The following is an 18,363-nucleotide window of genomic DNA, read 5'->3' on the forward strand; positions in this document are numbered from 1 at the left end:
CACACTCTTGACAAAAATCTATGACCGCTGTGTTCAGACCCTGGAAAGTCGGCGCGGTAAGAAAAAAAAATACAGCATATGCTGTCTTGTTGGTGCAGGTGGTAGAAAAGCGGAAAAACAAGATGTTCAACAACATTTGCTTGATTATTTAGCAGGGCGTTCAATCACAGAAAATAAGATGTACAGATCCTAGATTGCCTTCAACCAGTGTTGTTTTCATCAACGATAATGAAAATATTTCATCAAAGGACAATTTTTTTCATGACGATGACTTGATAAGCCAAGAACTTGTCTTGGGAGAACAAAACATAACGAGAAGAATGCTAGTTTTTGTATGACGAGAACGAGATGAAAATTCACCATAGTTTACGTCATAAGTTTACACTGTGTGACATTTTCTGATCGTATGTGTAGTTAGCACAAATCATAGCAGTGTTTGGTCATGTCACACGCGCCCCCACACACACGCCTTCTCACCGGCGTCCTCCAGGCTCCAGACTTGCCTTTTGTGAAACACATTTTTGCTGCTTGGTAAGTTTTGTTTTCTTATCTTGCCATGTTTATATGCCATGTTGCTTTAGCCTTTAAAGGTCTTTGCTGAGTGACCATCACACGCTAAATGTAAATTGTCGCATTAGCGTGGTGAGTGTCGTCTTAAAGTGCCTACGACAGGAGGAAAAAGTCTTAAATAGCATCATTATGTGAATTAGAATCATTTTGAGATGATTTGACCCTATACAACAATTTGGTAAAGAGCAGTAGCTGCCACATGGTCAATACGAATATGGCGTAAATGAATGCTTAACTACACGGCGAAGAACAGTGAGAGAGCAGCGTGCAGTTGTTGTGCAGCTAACATGGCAGGATGTGTCTGAAAAGAACTTTTCTACATGTCCGTTGTGCAGCTAACATGGCAGGATGTGTCTGAGGAGAACTTTTCTACATTTTCCGTCCATGATTTTGGAACTCCTCTAATGCACTGTAGGGAACGTATTATCTTGAGAATCGCTGTTGTAGAGACTAATATAGTGGTGAACACGTACCATACATACATAGCCATTGACGGTGATTATTAGCCCATCCCAGTATAAAAAGATGAGAAATCTATTTTCATCAATAGCACTGAAACATGATCATTTCCTACCAGGCCTCCCTGTCAAAGGGTTTTGACGTCTATTTCCTTCCATGCAGTCAAATAGTTAAACCTAATCTAAAACTAACAATGTTGCCCTTTATCGACTATATGCTTGGCACCAATCCCCAACTGTGGTATTCCACAATACCTAGCTGCAGCGACCAATTTTGAAATGCCGCTGAGTCACACATTATAAAGCTGCTATGGTGTCTGCACTGCACTTTGTAGTCCTCCGTTAAGACGGGGTCAAGAATGGCAGCAAGACAAGGCCGCAGCGTTGTTCTGTGGGAGCCCTCCCCCAAAGCCTCCCTCTGTCCATTACTAATCCAACCCTCCCCCATACACTTCACCCCACTCCCACCATCGCTGTCCCTCATCAGACAAGCTGGGTGTCGGAGCAGAGACGGCGCAGTGATTTATTGGTCCCAGATCCTCGGGGGCACAACCTCGACCCAACCCTCGCCTTATGTAAGCTGCTACACACACACATCATGCGGCATCCTCCCCCTCCCCTCTCTCGCTGCATGGCCCCTTGGGGAAAAGAAGGGGGTAATGACCCACATCAGCAGCGACTCGCACACACACACGCAGGCAAATACAAATAAATACCCCCAGTGACACACATACACACATGCATACCCACATGAAACAGATGCATTTACGCCCACGGCCATGTGGATGAGGGTCCTCAGGAATTCCAGTTCGAAGGCCTCCTAACATTGTTTTGCATGCTTCAGTCTTCAGTAGTAAGAATGAAAATTCATTCATTTCAATGACGAGGATTATTTTGAGTTTCATTCTCTGTTGCCTTTCTTCCGGCAGAACAAGTTCATCAATGCAAAGGGTGAAAAGAAGTTCTTTCTTCGGCATAACAACGGAGCAATGTTTTTGAACGGGAGCGCGCTACGTTTGTCCTTGGACGTCAAAGCAGCGCCGCGAGCACAATACAAGCAACGGTACGGAAACTCACAACAATTGCAGGGTTTTAATGAACTCTGGTTGAGCTTTTTCTTGGACTTGCTGTGATTTTTTGAGGGGGAGGGGCAATTTGAAATGTTAGCAGACTTTGCCAAGGTAACACCTCCCTCTGCTGTCCCCTGCTGGCCTGTGCTAATGATCCTCTTACAGAAAATTTGTCAATTATTTATAGTCATTGTGTGGGTTTCTATTGTGCAAGGTAGTGGAACTAAAATTTTTCACAATCATATAATTACCCAGGCCTATGTATTAGCCCTTCTAAAAAAAATTTGCATATTGTGATAAAGTTCATTATTTTCTGTAATGTACTAATAAACATGAAACTTTCATATATTTTAGATCCATTACATACAAATGAAGTAGTTCAAGCCTTTTATTGTTTTAATATTGATTTTGGCAAAAAAAAGTCAAGAAAAACCAAAAATCTGACAAAATTAGCAAATTTCATCCGACCAATACAAAAATGTGTTGTTTTTTTTACGGCTGTCAAATGATTAATTGATTGATTGATTTCAGGTGTTAAGACAAAATAATCCACACAAAAATTATTATTTGAAATAACAAAAAGCAATTACAATTTTTAATCGAGTTAATTACAGCTTAAAAATTAATTAATCGTGATTAATCGCAATTCAAACCATCTATAAAATATGCCATATTTTTCTGTAAATTATTGTTGGAATGGAAAGATAAGACACAAGACGGATATATACATTCAACATACGGTACATACGTACTGTATTTGTTTATTATAACAATAAATTAACAAGATGGCATTAACATTATTAACATTCTGTTAAAGCGATCCATGGATAAAAAGACTTGTAGTTCTTAAAAGATAAATTTTAGTACAATTTTATAAATTAAATTTTATATTAAAACCCCTCTTAATGTTTTTGTTTTAATAAAATTTGTAAAATTTTCAATCAAAAAATAAACTAGTAGCTCGCCATTGTTGATGTCAACAATTACACAATGCTCATGCTGCTGAAACCCATAAAACCAATCGCACCCAAGCGCCAGCAGAGGGCGACAAAACACAAAAAAACACAAGTTACAAGTGGACATTACACTGTGCTGTCATTTTAATCTGTTTGAGCAGGGCATGTGCGTTAAATGCGTCACATATTTTAACGTGATTAATTTAAAAAATTAATTACCGCCTGTTAACGCGATAATTTTGACAGCCCTAGTTTTTTTTTAATACAAAAAAAGTCAACCTTCAATTAATCATATCAGCTATGCACTCAATACTTGGTCGGAAATCATTTTGCAGAAATGACTGCTTCAATACGGCGTGGCATGGAGGCAATCAGCCTGTGGCACTGCTGAGGTGTTATGGAGGCCCAGAATGCTTCGATAGCAGCCTTAAGCTCATTCACAGTGTTGGGTCTGTTGTCTCTCAACTTCCTCTTCACAATATCCCACAGATTCTCTATGGGGTTCAGGTCAGGAGAGTTGGCAGGCCAATTGAGCACAATAATGCCATGGTCTGTAAACCATTTATCAGTGGTTTTGGCACTGTGAGCAGGTGCCAGGTCGTGCTGAAAAATGAAATCTTCATCTGCATAAAGCTTTTCAGCAGATGGAAGCATTAAGTGCCCCAAAATCTCCTGATAGCTAGCTGCATTGACCCTGCCCTTCATAAAACACAGTAGACCAGGCATGTCCAAAGTCCGGCCCGGGGGCCAAATGCGGCCCGTGGTCAAATTTCGTCAGGCCCCCAGCCTCCTTCATAAAATCAATAACGTCTGGCCCGCACACAGACTTAATAAATTGGTCAGCAGTACTGCTACCAGCATATGAAGTAGCTTACACACTAAATGCTGCTCCTCATTTACCCACTAAAAGCCAGCAGCACTCTAAGCAACATTACCCCATGTGACACTTTACTGCTAATTTTCTAAAATGGCGACACTTACAAAGAAAAGTTGACTGCAATTGGCTGGCGCTTCAAAGATAGGTCGAAATTTGACTATTTCTTTACTAAATTACTGAAGTGATATTACCAAACAAGACACGCTGACATGTACGACAAGATTACCGGGAAGATACATAGCGAGAAACTGAAGCAACTTGAGGCTAGTTTAATTTCACAGCAGCAGTATTTTGCAAGAGCCCGAGAGTCGAAAGAGAATGCTACAAAGGCTAGTTGCGAGATTGTTGAAATTATTAATAAAAAACAAAATTAAAAAAAAAAAGCAAATGTGACACACAGAATGGCTTGCTAAAATTTGCTTAAATATATTGTTCTACGTAAAGGACGTCAGCCAAGGTCGGCCCCCCACATTTTTACCACACCAAATCTGGCCCCCTTCGCAAAAAGTTTGGACACCCCTGCAGTGGACACCAGCAGCTTACATGGCACCCCAGACCATCACAGACCGTGGGTACTCAGGCATTTTGGCATTTCCTTCTTCCCAGTCTTCCTCCAAACTCTGGCACCTTGATTTCCGAATGACTTGCAAAATTTGCTTTCATCTGAAAAAAGTACTTTGGACCACTGAGCAACAGTCCAGTGCTGCTTCTCTGTAGCCCAGTTCAGGCGCTTCTGCCACTGTTGCAGGTTCAAAAGTGGCTTGACCTGGGGAATCATCTGACACTTACTGAAAATTGCATGACTCAGCCTGGAGATTTTTTTCACTTACTTACTTCTCATATTTGTCCGTTTATAAATAATATAAAGAAGAATTATGATAGGTTTGTTTCTACGAATGAGGATACATACTAAAAAAAAAACTAGATCCCCTTTCACACATGCCTAAACACCGTTAAAATCCTGGGAATTAAATGGGTAACCCTTATGTGTGAAAGCAATTTCCCGGGTCGACTGACAAGGAGATGACACGGACATTTACAGAGTCACGTCTTAGTATAACGTCTGGGACTTTCCTGAGAAGCGGTATGTGTGGTATCATCAATGGTATCATAATATAGTTATTCTAAAACGCATTGTTCATCACAAGACAATTTATCTCCAATATACCGAATCATGATTTAGGCCTATTTGTAACAGTACGAAAAAACGTATTTGAAGAAGTTGGCTTTTATTTATTGACAGTATTTTTACTTTACCAATGCATCCCTTTATCAAAGTGTAGTGCCACCACGCAGAACATGTATGGCTTTAAATTTGCAAAACTAGAGTTGCATAAACCTAAATAAATGCAAAAATGAATGTAAATTGACTGCTTCCTGTCAAAATAATAGGCTTCCTGTGTATCTGTCGACATGGCTATTTGAGACATTTTTGTTATTTATGTCATGATAGACATGATCGGGGTTAAAGTGGGCTGGAACCCGTCGGAGCCAAGCTCCGCCACCTCGGGGTCGAGCTCCGCCTCCTTAGTCAAAGAAACAAATAATCCCATTCAAACTGGCAGTAGCGCCCAAAAACTATATGAAGGTAGCGGACAGGGGTCGATTTGTGCCGGATCTTGCCGGAAAAAGATCCGACACCTCTTGATTTTGGCCTCGTGTTCCAGGACTTATTTGGGCATATCCGGCACCTTTCGTGTATAGAAAATAATGATAATATGTGGACCGGCGATTTCTGTGGCTCGTTCGTCGTCGCTCCTACGTCCGGTTCTTCCTTCGGGGAGGTGGTGTAGTGTAGTAAACACAGGCTTCTTTTGAAAGAGTCGGAGATTTGTTGATGCACTAAAAAGCTGGACCAACAAATCACACGCCTGATATAAAAAAAAAAATAACAAAAAAAACTTTGGAAATTTGCGGAATCTGGGAAGCAAGCAGCCAGGATCAAACGGTACTTCAACATGCCAAAAAGACACCTGTATTTACGCTTTTTTTTTTTTAAAAAAGGAAGATGGATGAAAACGAGTCAAAAAAAGCCACAACCGGCAATGAGGGCAGCTGCAGCGATTATGCTAACGGGCAGGACCGGGTGCAGCATTAGGCTACCACCGAAGCAGCTAGCCAGGTTTACAGACAGCCGGGGGCTAGAGGTTGCTACCGTGGCAGCAGCTGGTCAGGTTCAGCGCCACCCTAAGTGGGGGCCAGCTACAGCGCTAGCAGTCAGTCAGGTGGACCACCAACAGCCGGAGCAACAGGCCAGTAACGTTATGGGAAATTTTGGTTTGGGCTGCACAATTTGTAAGGCAATGGGAACTTTGGGGCCGGAGAAGACGGGGGGTTGTTGAACCTCGCAAAAGAATGGGTTTGTGTTGTATAGTAATCTGTTTTTTATGTTTTACAAGCTAAGACTTGTTGCTGACTGTGTACTGTCATAACATTTATACAATTGATATTATCTGAAATTGAGGATTGTAAATCCCACAGCATGGCAAGTGGGCATTTGCCGTTTTCAGCACCATTTTCTGCGTATGTTCCGGGACCTGTGTCCGTCTCGTCATCCCTGCACCGTCATTTGTACTTTGTGTTCCGGCACCTTATGATTTACAAATTAAGCTCTGGTCGCGGATTACATATCATTTTCACGTGCGCAGTCTGCACGGCTCACTCATATGTGAGCGCTGACATGCACGGCAGCATCACCTTCTGCTGCCTCCGGCTTCTTTAACACGCAGCATCTACCAAGTCAGTCAAACTACCTGTTTGAATCATTTATGGGTTGAATGTGTCCTCAGGAGACTAAAATGAAGTTTGAGCCAAAGGAAGTGAATAACGTTAAATTTACTTAAATGATGTTCTGAAATCTTCAACAATTATAAGAACAATGATAATAATTAAAATACAGTAAGAAAAATTAAAATTTTAAAATGGCTTGCTGCTTTAGACTCCTCAGTGAGTCATCACCTTAACGTGGTGGAGGTGTTTGCGTCTCCCAATGATCCTAGGAGCTATGTTGTCTGGGGCTTTATGCCCCATGCAGGGTCACCCATTGTAAACAGGTCCTAGGTAATGGACCAGACAAAGCATGGCTCAAAATCCCCCTTATGATGTATACAACAAATGGACTTAGTTTTCCCTTGCCCGGACGTGGGTTACTGGGGCACCCCTCTGGAACCAGACCTGGAGGTGGGGCTCAAAGGCAAGCGTCTGGTGGCTGTACCTGTATCCATGGGGCCCCACCAGGCACAGCCCGAAAAGGCAACGTAGGTCCCCCTTCCCATTGCCCCTCGGCTTGGCGCCTGTACGTTGGGGTTTACCCCGGTAGACGAGAGAGTAACCTCGCTCCACCTTCGGGTGGGGGGAAAGGTCCTGACTGTTGTTTGTGCTTATGCACCGAACAGCAGCTCGGAGTACCCACCCTTTTTGGAGTCCCTGAAGGGTGCGCTGGAGAGCACTCCTTCTCGTTCTGCTGGGGGGACTTCAACCCTCACGTGGGCAATGACAGTGAGACGTGGAGGGGCGTGACTGGGAGGAACGGCCCCCCGATCAGAACCCGAGCGGTGTTTAGTTATTGGACTTCTGTGCTTGTCACAGTTTGCCCATAGCGAAGGCCATGTTCAAACACAGGGGTGTCCATATGTGGACTTGGTACCAGGACACCCTAGGCTGCAGTTCTATGATCGACTTTGTAGTCGTGTCATCGGATTTGCTGCCGCATGTTTTGGACACTTAGGTGAATAGAGGGGCGGAGCTGTGAACTGATCACCACCTGGTAGTGTGTTGGCTCCGAATGCAGGGGAATATGCTGGCCAGGCCTGGCAGACCCAAACGTATTGTGAGGGTCTCCTGGGAACATCTGGCAGAATTGTTTGTCAGAAAGAGCTTCAACACCCACCTCCGGCAGAACTTCTCCCTTGTCCCTAGGGAAGAGCGGGGACATTGAGTCCGAGTGGGCCATGTTCTGGGCCTGCATTGTTGAGGCAGCCTATCGGAGCTGTGGCCGTAAGGTGCCTGTCGTGGCATCAATCCCCGAACCCGCTGGTGTAAGGGAGGCCGTCAAGCTGAAGAAAGAGTACTGCTGGGCCTTTTTGGCCTGTGGGATTCCAGAGGTAGCTGACAGGTACCGGCTGGCCAAACGCAATGCAGCTTCAGCGGTCACTAAGGCGAGTTCAGCAAAGCCATGTAAAACGACTTCCGGACGACTGAGGTGGTTCGGGCATCTGGTTCGGATGCCTCATGGACGCCTCCCTGGAGAGGTGTTCCGGGCATATCCTACCGGCGAGAGGCCCCAGGGACGACTCAGGCTTCCCTGCTAAAGCAACTGCCCCCGCAATCCGACCCAGTATGAAGCGGTAGTTAAGGGATGGATGGATAGATAGGTGCTTTAGATCAGGGTTCACTAAATCCGGACCTCGGTGCCACTTTTCCTGTCGTGTTTTCCACGTCTCTCTCCCCTAACACACCTGAATCAAATGATTATGTCATCGGCAACCTCTCCAGAAGCCTGATAATGATCCTGATTATTTTGATTCAGGTGTGTTGGAGGAGGGAGACATGGAAACCACGGCAGGAAAAGTGGCACCGAGGTCCGGATTTAGTGAACCCTGCTTTATATTATATGCCTTGTGTTACAGGTTGTCCCAGTTATTTTAAAAGTAGAGGCTGTAACTGGCGGGATTGTTATGAATATTTATATAACTGCGGGAAAACCTAATCTAAGTGTTAATATCTGATCATTTCGTTGTTAAAGACGGAGAAACATGAAAAAAAAATAGAGGGGCAAAACAGTCTCGTTTCAAACACCTGTGTGTCCATATAGGTTTGGTGTTCACTTTCTTTGTCCAAGTTTGTTTTACAATTCTTTTAGTGTTAATTAGCCATGTTAGATTACTATGGTTGTTTTTACTGTTAATCTGTCCTGTAGTTATCTTTTGAGAATAAAGCCAGCACAATTTTTTTGCAATCATAATACCTACTGTGCCAAAACATCCAGTTTTAGGGCTACCCACAATAATGATGATGACAAGAAATCATGTAAAAATTTCATGTAGTTAAGTAAAACGATTTGGGTTAAATTACAGCATTTATATGCAAATAGACAAACTGATTAAAATATATTGCATGAAAAAGAAGCACAGGCCACAACTTACCAAGGTTGTTTGCAAACGTTAACTTTTCAAATGAACTCGTTAAGAATGAAAGGGCAAACATAAAAGTACATTACACACTTCAGTATAAACAAAGATATTTCAGGTTGAAGGTAAAGTTGGTTTTACTCATATGGCGTCACTTATTTTTTTTTCTTTAAAGTTACTTGAGTGTTTTGCGACGTTGCACGACAAAGTCATCACTTTACGTTCGCAGACTGCAATTGCATATGATCTCCACACAGCGTCGCCAAAGTATTGAAGTACAGACAAGCAAAGACTAATGGTGCTGATCACCACCCCTCCCTTTTAAAAGATGCTGGCGCATTCTAATGAAAATGAATGTGTGCTGCTAAAAGGATACACACAGGCCAAGAGGGCGCGTGTGAACTAAAAATAGCTAAGGAGTTCTGGCTATAAAAGCAAATTAAAGCTTGCCTCACACCTTCAGCACAGGCCAGGGAATTTTAATGTAGAACAGAATCAACGCAAACCTGTAGCCTATACATAGGTGTTATGTGTGTGTGTGTGTGTGTTCATGTGTGTTTAAGCTGCAACTAGTCACTCTAGTTCAGCTTGCTCAACTATTAATATTATTTACTTTATTCCTGAGAAGGACTAAAAAACAAAGCTATTGTGGCTAATAAAAATATGCAACTTGTATTTGTTATGTCACTAATTCCATTTATGTCCGACTCGGATCTTTTACATCTATTCAAAAGTGAGATAATTTGCCAGATGACACAAAATGACATGTCATAAGTAGGGTTGTACCGATCATGTTTTTTTGCTCCCGATCCGATCCCGATCGTTTTAGTTTGAGTATCTGCCGATCCCGATATTTCTCGATCCGATTGCTTTTTTTTTTTTTGCTCCCTATTCAATTCCAATCATTCCCGATAATTTTTCCCGATCATATACATTTTGGCAATGCATTAAGAAAAAAAATGAATGAAACTCGGACGAATATATGCATTCAACATACAGTACATAAGTACTGTATTTGTTTATTATGACAATAAATCCTCAAGATGGCATTTACATTATTAACATTTTTTCTGTGAGAGGGATCCACGGATAGAAAGACTTGTAATTAAAGGATAAATGTGACTTTGTATATTGTGACTAAATATTGCCATCTAGTGTATTTGTTGAGCTTTCAGTAAATGATACTTTAGCCATTTAACTGTTGTGCCCAAATGCATGATGGGAAGTGCACCCATGACTGTGCGTAGTGGTACCAATTGATATATCTTCTCTGCGTTGGGAAATAACATCGGGTGTTAAGAAAAAGATCAATTACTACCTTTCTTCCCCACATTGCTTCCCATGATATTTCTAATTGTAGGGAGAGGGATTGTAAAGCTTTAGCCAATTAAAAAAATGCTCCAAAGGCTGCCAAAATTCACTCTACTCATTTTACACCGCCTTTTAGCTCTATATAGGTAGAACGGCGCCATTAGAGATTGAACGCGACAATGCGTGAGTGGGTCGTGCGGCGCATGCGTTAATTGCGTTAAAAATTTTAACGTGATAAATTTTTTAAAAAATTAATTACCGCCATTAACGGGATAAATTTGATAACCCTACCTTAAGCCTAAACTAAAGACTCTGGATGAGTGTAACATATTATGTCTGTAACGTTAAATACAATTAGAAAACGATTTAATTAAAAAATATATATATATATATTAAAAAAAAGGCATGTCCGATATTTTTTCCGATACTTTAAAAATGACGTGATCGGACCCGATCGATCGGCATCATCTCTATTTATAAGCATTCATTAATACTCATGGCATTGTCATGTCATAACTATGATGGTCTTATGACAGTCTTATGGCCCCACTGTCAATTAAAGTATTACCTATAAACCCAAATAAATCAACAAATAAGACGCACTGGACTAAAAGCCGCAGGATTCAAAATGAGCAAACTAGCATAATTGGCAATTAATGAAACAATTGGAACAGTAACTGAAGAAATAATTAGCTAGGAACATGAATTTAGATTGTTATTTGGTATTTACATCTGTAGCGGTGCAATACATGCTAGGAGGCATGTGGGACGACAACAGTGTTTACAGAAGATGGCAGCAAAGGATGACTGTCTCCTGCAAGAGCGCAGTGATGGCCAAATGAAGCTTCTTGAATCACTAAAGCTTTGCAGCCAATTGGTTCAAAGCGTCATGGTGGTTCATTTGGTCTTATGACAGTCTCTTTAAAGATTAAATAAATTAGTTTATTGCTAAAAATAAGATATTTAAGCTTATTTTCAGCTAGCTATTTTTCGTATTTCAAGAAATCTGGGGGAAATTTAAATGAAGCACTGACAGAGTTTCACTTATTTCTAGTACATTTACCCTGAAAACAAGGGAATTGAACTAGTTTTAAGGAAGTGCGTTTTTATTCTTTTTTTAATGCTAAAAATACAAATTCTAAAGAGTGACATTTGTCAGCTATCGCCATATTCGTGCATTTAGTCAATTAATGCGCACTTCCAACAAAGACACATCACCTACAAAGTAACTTCACTGCCAAGGAGATACAGTATACTGCACTAACAGCACAATAAGTCACTCATTTTGTTCTGATTCAAGTTTGAAAAGTTAAATTCTTTGATTAATTTTCCAAAACTCCAACAATGTCTATTCAAGTCACTGCCAAAGTCAACATTTGATTTCACTACTGTCAGAAAAATACAGTCTTCTCTTTTTGGTTTGACTTTTAATATGCAGTTGCTAAGCCTGTCGCAATATGCAATAAATCCATTTATCGCACGGTAAATAAAAATGAAGGCGATAATTTTTCCGCTGCGATTTATCGCCTCGCGTGCACCTGCGTGCGCGCGCGTGCGGCTGACGTGCTGTTAAAAGTTCGGCTTCCTTGTTACCAACTACGCAAAATGCTTTTTAGTTCTGTTTTTAGTTTAGTGCAGTTTAAGTTTAGTGCAGGTGGAGAAAAAAAAGATAAGGTGACACTTACCCTTGAAATGAAGATGTGCATGATAGCAAAATATAAGCATGGTGTGTGCATCCATGAACTGGGTCGTAGAATGCCGATCTCGGCCTGCGGTCCCCCTCCGTTCGCCAGTCTTTATAAGTTAAGGTGACAGCTCTTATTGAGGTAACATCGCCTAAGAAATCGCCAGCTTCGTCAGGTTTCAAATAATTTATTCCATCAACTCGCCGAGTGTCCACTGCTGTTGACGCCAGGATCGAAACAGAAAGTAAAATAGCGCTCTCCCGCTCACCGTCAGCCCCGCGGTGCGTTCAGGTACAGCAAAAAAAGTCTGCCACATTAGAAGCCGATTCGTTACATTATTACAGGTACTGTACTGTATTATTGTTATTATTGCTATTATTATATTATTGCTATTCTGATTTTTATTCATATTTTATTTGTTTTGCTCTTTGTAATTGCTATTTGCAATAGTAACAGCAGTATTGATTAAGGATGTAGTGTGGGTTTTTGGGCTGTGGAATGAATTATTGGAATTATAATGTATTCTTGTGGGAAAATCCTGCTCGACATACGACCATTTCGACTTAAAAACAAGCTCCTGGAATGAATTAACTTCGTATGTAGAAGTACCACTGTATTACACATGGAACGCCGTAGCAGAAGCTATGAGGGGAAACGTTTTCATTTGCCTAGATGCTTAAATCATTAGGTGGAATTTTATTTTTCTTAAAAAACACATTTTATTTCTTCTGTGTTTCTCTGCAGTATTAATATTGTTGTCTTTTATTTAAAAGAGGCATGGTCTGTTGTTTTTAGTTATGATTTCCTAAAATGTATTTTTGAATTTAAGAGTAAACATTCATTGCGTTTAAATGGGTGTACATGATCTATTAATATATACTGTATTCTCAGTGTTATTGTAATTATTCTTTTTTTTTTTTTAATTGGGGGGTGCAATAATATCGCGTATCGCAATAATTTATTAAATAAATTATCGCACACTAAAATTTGTTATCGCGACAGCCCTAGCAGTTGCTGAGTTGGTGCATTGCTCTGATCTGAAAGTAAAGCCGAACATCACGTTTCTATTGCAAAGCACTGTCTTTTTATTCTCATCTCTTATAGTTTTTGGTGTGGTTTTGTGGTTCCAGGTTGATTGCTTTTCACCTTGAAGGCTCGCCAGGAGCTCCTGCAGCCACATGAAGTGGTCACTTTCTTTCGCAGACACTTGATCATGTACCAGGTTGGTGCGTGTGTGTAAGGTGTTGACAAAGTGTGGGTAAAAGCAGTACACAAGTGACCCCTCCCTGTTGCGCTATAGTGAACGTTCGTTAAAAATACATGTGACAGTGCGAGAATTTCAAACAGTACAGTTATTCACATGAATAGTCGTTAGGGCAAAAAGCCCAAAAATTGCACAGTGGACACTTTGAAGAGGCTCCAACTCCCAATCAATCTACTACGGTTGCCTGAAAAATTAAGTATTTAGAAGACTCCAGTTGGCTAGAAAGCATCCACACCCACTTGTTTGGTGCTCAGGGCGTAGTAACATTAGTAACATAGTTCTCAGAGCTTGGAACGCTTGACAGCAGTGATTGAATTAAATACAGACAATTTATAACATTTGAAATGTGCACTACATTCAAACATAGTGCAAGGAAGCATGAAGTTTCAGTTAAGTTTATCTTTATATAAAACACAGGTTTAGATTTTTTTGCTTTGAGTTGGAATCGCCATCTTGAGGAGCAATGCCCGAAACAGCTTATGCAAGTCACACCAAAAAAGTCACGTCATAATGTGAGAAATTACATGTATTTCTCTCATTTTTTACCGAGGTAGAGTTGATATTAAAACACAATAAATTTCATAAAACAAAGTGCTAATTTGTGTTACATTGTGATTACTTTTTGACATAAATTTAATCTTTTAACTAGGGCTGTCGAAATTATCGCGTTAACGGGCGGTAATTAATTTTTAAAATTAATCACGGTAAAATATTTGACGCAATTAACGCACAAATGCCCCGCTCAAACAGATTAAAATGACAGCAAAGTGAAATGTGTACTTGTTGTGTTTTTCGGAGTTTTATCGCCCTCTGCTGGCGCTTGGGTGTGACTGATTTTATAGGCTTCAGCACCCATGAGCATTGTGTAAGTAATTATTGACATCAACAATGGCGGGCTACCATTTTATTTTTTTGATTGGAAATTTTACAGATTTTATTAAAACGAAAACATTAAGAGGGGTTTTAATGTAAAATTTCTATAACTTGTACTAACATTTATCTTTTAAGAACTACAAGTCTTTCTATCCATAGATCGCTTTAACAGAATGTTAATAATGGTAATGCCATCTTGTTGATTTATTGTTTTAATAAACAAATACAGTACTTATGTACCGTATGTTGAATGTATATATCCATCTTGTGTCTTATCTTTCCATTCCAGCAATAATTTACAGAAAAATATGGCATATTTTATAGATGGTTTGAATTGCGATTAATTGCGATTAATTACGATTAATTTTTAAGCTGTAATTAACTCGATTAAAAATTGTAATCGTTTGACACCCCTACTTTTAACCTAAGAGAATTTCAGTTACAGTAAAGAAAATAAGTATTTGAACACCCTGCTATTTTCCATGTTCTCCCTCTTAGAAATCATGGAGGGGTCTGAAATTTTCATCATAGGTGCATGTCCACTGTGAGAAAGATAATCTAAAAAGAAAAATCCATGTATCCATGTATGATTTTTTAAAAAAGATTTATTTGTGTGATACAGCTGCAAATAAGTATCTGAACACCTGAGAAGACGAATGTTAATATTTGGTACAGTTGCCTTTGTTAACAATTACAGAGGTCAAATGTTTCCTGTAGTTTTCCACCAGGTTTGCACACACTGCAGAAGGGATATTGACCCGCCCATCAGTCAGGTTTCTGGGCTGTCGCTGAGAAACACGGAGTTTGAGCTCCCTCCAAAGGTTTTCTATTAGGACCGGCTATGCCATGCTAGAACCTTGTTATGCTTCTTACAGAGCTACTCCTTGCACAACAGTTAAGCCACTACTTTTTCCCCTTATTTTGAATCCTGCGGCTTATAGTCCATTGCGGCTTATTTGATGATTTATTTGGGTTAATAGGTAACACTTTATTTGACAGCGGCATCATAAGACTGTCATAAGAACGTCATAATTATGACATGACACTATCATGGGCATTACTGAATGCTTATGACAGATGTCAATATGTGTCATGTGGCATATTATGTCACTAACTCCATATATGTCCAGCTCAGATCTTTTACGTCCATTCAAAAGTGAGATAATTTGCTGGATGACACTAACCCACATCTATTATAAGCATTCAATAATGCTTATGACAGTGTCATGTAATAATTATGACAGTATTATGGCACCACTATCCAAGAAAATGTTACCAAATACAATAGCTAGCAATTAATGAAACAACTGGAACAGTAAATGAAGAAATAATTAGCACAGAACATGAATTTTGATTGTTATTTACATCTGTAGTGCCGCAACGCATCCTAGGAGGAATGTTGGATGACAACAGTGTTGACAGCAGGTGGCAGCAGAGGTTGACTGTCTCCCCCAAGGGAGCAGTGATTGCCAAATGAAGATTTTTGAAACAATAAGACTTTGCAGCCAATTGGTTCAAAGCTTCATGGTGGTTCATTTGGTTTCATGACAGTCTTATAATGCCTCTGTCAAATAAAGTGTTACCAGTTAATATCTTTTGGTGTAAATATCCCATAGTACAATGAGGACAACTGCGGCTTATAGTCCAGTGTGGCTTATCTATGAACAAATTCCATTTTCATGTCAAATTTAGTGGCTGGCGGCTTATAGTCAGGTGCGCCTTATAGTCCAGAAATTACGGTCCTTATTCGCAGCTGTGTCACACACATAAATTGGCAAAAAAATCCTGCATTGTGATTTCCGGAGTTTTCTTTTTAGATTGTCTCTCTTACAGTGGACATGCACCTACGATGAAAACTTCAGACTTGTCCATAATTTCTAAGTGGGAGAACTTGCAAAATAGCAGGGTGTTCAAATACTTATTTTCTTCACTGTATAATCTAATAAGTTTCACATTTAATGTGATAAATTGGTAATGCTTTATTTGACAGTAGCGTCATAAGATCGTCATAATTATGACATGACACTGTCATGAGCATGAATGAATGCTTATGACAGATGTCATTAAGTGTCCTCCGGCAAATTTTGTCACCAACTCCATTTATACGTGCTATAATTATGACGTCTTATTATGCCACTGTCAAATAAAGTGTTACCGATGAATTGTTTGAACAGGATTGATTTAACACCATCATGAACATCTAAGGGGGTAGGTTTGCATATGGACGGTAGGAACATAACACTATCAACTTTTCAGGATGCTTTAATTGTCACCACCAATTTTCAAGCAACCTGATTTGCATTATACAGTCCCTGACAAAAGTCTTGTCGCTTATCCATTGTGTAGAAACAGTTGCTAATAACCTGACTTTTAATTATTCAATTGGTTTCAGGAATGGCTCAAATGAAAGCTAAGACCCTCCCAAAATGATGTTGAATGTACAAAAATATATTTGTTTCACTGAAAAAAGATTTATCATTTAATGAAGACATAAAGGTCCAATTTTGGCAAGACAAAAGTTTTGTCGTCTACAGAAAGTAGTGTGAAAATTAAACAAAAAATGTACTTCAAGTACAAAAATGTTACATAAGGAGTGCATTCATGCGGTTAGGCAAAGAGTCATCCAATTTATTGATGAAGTCATCAGGAACATCAAAGAAAGCAGTCTTGCATGCCTCCCAGAGTTCATCAACATTCTTGGGTTTCGTCTTCCATGCTTCCTCTTTCATCCTGTTCATGTCTGGTAACTAGGCTGGCCAGTCCTGGAGGATCTTGATCTTTTTTGACTTGAGGAACTTTGAGGTAGAGATTGAAGTATGCGATGGAGCACCATCCTGCTGCAGAATTTGTCCCTTTTTATGGTTAGGAATGTAAGAAGCAGCTAAGATTTGTGGATATTTCAGACTATTTATGTTGCCTTCCACCCTGCAGATCTCTCGCACACCCCCATACTGGATGTAACCACAGACCATGATTTTGCCACCGCCAAACTTCACTGTTTTGTGGCAAAAGGTGGATTTTTCAGATGAATGTCCCATTGAATTACACAACAGTCGCCGCAAATATTGCAGGAGACCTACTGGAGCCCGCAATGATCAGAAATTCACTCAGAAAACAGATTTATGTTTTCATTAAATGATCATTTCTTTTTCAGTGAAACAAATATATTTTTGTCCATTCAACATCATTTGGGAGGGTGTTAGCGTTAATGTGAGCCATTTCTGAAACCAATTAAATAATTAAAAGTCAAGTTATTAGCAATTGTTTCGACAAAATGGATAAGCGACAAGACTTTTGTCAGGGACTGTTTAATGACCAGTTGTATAGGTATTTTAGATAGTCTTTCCATAAGTTATAGGGATAGAATAGACCCTATCATTATAAAGGGAATTATTTCAATTCTGTTCAGACTTTACCCCTTTTCACTTGCTGAATGTGTACATGCAGGTTATGCTGTTATATCATCCCTACCTATTTTTAGACCAAATCAACCTTTTCAACACAAAATATCTATTCCTCTATTTTTTACATTTTTTTTTTTACTCAAAAGTAAACTTCAGTTGAGAGTGACAAAAATGCTTAAAGCCCCTATTTTGAAGTGTTGCTCACAATTTCCAAATGGCTGCTTGTTGTGTAATGCATTGGGGTTTCTGCTACCATGCTGTGCTTGTAAGTAAAAGAAAGCAGGGCGGGGCTATTTTCTGATCAATTTATGCAAAAATCCAAGTTATTCTGAAAACGGTTCATATACTTTTTCCTGCGATTGATTTACTAAATGTTCATAATATGCACACAGCACGAATACATCTAGAGCTGCTGCTGCTTTCCTGAATGACATCACCTCAACCTCGAGTTTCAAGCGCGACATACCTCAGGGTCATTCACCAAGCTGTTCCATATGAGACATGTTCTTTCCCCTTTTCCTGCCATCAGGATTCCTGAGTTCAACTCAAGTTGGACTCAACTCAAGAATCTGAGTTCTGAGAGCGAGACGGAAAGACATGAGGTGAGAGAAATGGTGCATGAGAAGAAATACATAAATCATAGGTTGACGCACAAGGCCGCGAACAGGGCAACTCTGATCGGAGGTTGGTCCTTTTTGCAGTCTTCTTTCTTTTTTATACAGTAGAGAACATTTGGGATGGTTTGGAGGGAAGAGTCGATGAAAGA

The sequence above is a fragment of the Corythoichthys intestinalis genome, chromosome 7 (genome assembly GCF_030265065.1).
Source record: "Corythoichthys intestinalis isolate RoL2023-P3 chromosome 7, ASM3026506v1, whole genome shotgun sequence".
In the NCBI taxonomy this organism is placed as follows: domain Eukaryota; kingdom Metazoa; phylum Chordata; class Actinopteri; order Syngnathiformes; family Syngnathidae; genus Corythoichthys; species Corythoichthys intestinalis.